Raw genomic sequence first — 2,036 nt, forward strand, 5'->3', positions numbered from 1 at the left:
TCCTGCTTCTGAGGTTGTTTTAATCAGGGAGCTAATAATAAATGATTAATCAGGAATGTAATAATAATAATAATTTATAATTTATAGTAAGAAATTATAATAATTATAATTTATAATAATAAATTATGACTAGCATTCTGACGAATAGAAGCATTCAATTTTACTGTGAGAATCCTATACACAGAATTAAGAAGTAGTTTGTAGTTTGCTGAATTGAACAAAGGAATATCTACTTGATGACAGAAATGAGGCTTGAGATCAAATGATATAATATAGTATAATCAATGATTTACTCATTTTATACACTTATTTTAAGATAATTATTGGTGCTTATACACATGGATCTCACTTGATGGACTTTGTTGTTGCTGTTATGTGCTACTGAGTCACCAGCAACTCATAGCGACCCTATGTACAACAGCCCTAAGCCTTGCTCTATGCTGTGCCATTGTCACTCTCTCCAACACATCTATCCCGATTACCCCAGTCACTGAATAAATCCATCTCATAGAGGGTCTTCCTCTCCTGTTCTGTCTCTCCACCATCCCAAGCATGATGCTTTTCTTTGAGGACTGGTCCCTTCTTGCAACAAATACAAAGTATGTCAGACAAAGCTTCAGAATCCTTATATTCAAGGAACAGTCTGGTTTAACCCTCTCTAGGATGAACCTATTTGTTTTCTTAGCAGTCCATGGGATATTCAATACTCAAAAATCACAGCTCAAAGGCATCAATTCTCCTCCTATGCTCCCTAGTCATGGTCCAACTCTTGGATGCATAACAAGTGATTGCAAAGACCATGGCCTATATCAGATGCAACTTAGTCTCCAGGGTGACATCATTGTTCTTCAGTACTTTGGAGAGGTTCCTAACTGCAGACTTTCCCATCAAGATAAATCTTTTAATTTTCTGGAGACTAGTGCTAAGAATGTTGACTGTGGAGCCAAGCAAACTAAAGCTGTTAACAATGTCAATCTTTTCACCATCTATCCTGTTACCGCCAATTGGCCCAGTGGTGAGAATCTTTGTTTTCTTGATATTGAGTCAATTGATACCGAAGGCTGTGATCCTTAGCCTTCTGTAGCAAGCGCTTCAGGTCCTTCTTAGTTTCAGCAAGCAGGGTTGTGTCATCTGCATAACACAGATTGTTGATGAATCTTTCTCCATTCCTGATGCCCCGCTTCTCATAGCGTTCAACCTCCCAGATAATCTGTTCTGCATACAGGTTGAAAAGAAACGGAGATAGGACACATCCCTGGCATACATTCTTCCCAATTTTAAATTTTGCAATGTTTCCTTGCCTCATTCTAATAACTGCCGTCTGGCCCAAGTATAGGTTTCACATTAGCACTGTCAAGTGTTCTGGGATTTCCATTCTTCTCTGAGTCAGCCACAGTTTATGGTGATCCACATATCAAGCATCTTTGCATAATCAATGAAATACAGACAGACATTCCTCTAGTACTCCCTTCTTTCAGCCAAGATCCATCTAATTCTAGCTACAATATCCCTAGTACCACAACCCCTTCTAAACTCAGTCTGCATTTCTTGCAGTTCTCTCTTGATGGGTTGTTCCTGTTATTTTTGGATAATCTTCAGTAGAATCTTGCTTGCATGTGATATCAATGATATTGTTCAATACTTTCCACATCTTTCTTTGGAATGGGAACAAATATATATAATAGAAAGGTAATTCTCAAGGTACCCATAATTTAATTTGACAGTATTATTTAAAAGAATAAAAAACAGAAAACAATCAAATACATAAACAATTTTTAAAGGAAATGTTTTTACTCAGATAAAAACATATTTTTAATTAAAGTCATTGATTAATACATATTCCTATAAAAAACATTAAATATAAAATTTCTACCACATTATGTATAAATTGATATTGGTTTTTTTCAAATATCTTCATAAGGGGAAGATAAACACATAAAAGTTCTGCAAGTATGCAAAATATAATGATTACTATGAAAAATAATGTTCCAGTGAAACATTAAATTGTTATGTGTGTGTATATATTTTATAAAAAT

Source organism: Elephantulus edwardii, unplaced genomic scaffold, assembly GCF_000299155.1.
Source record: "Elephantulus edwardii isolate Elephantulus edwardi_28Jun2011 unplaced genomic scaffold, EleEdw1.0 scaffold00030, whole genome shotgun sequence".
In the NCBI taxonomy this organism is placed as follows: domain Eukaryota; kingdom Metazoa; phylum Chordata; class Mammalia; order Macroscelidea; family Macroscelididae; genus Elephantulus; species Elephantulus edwardii.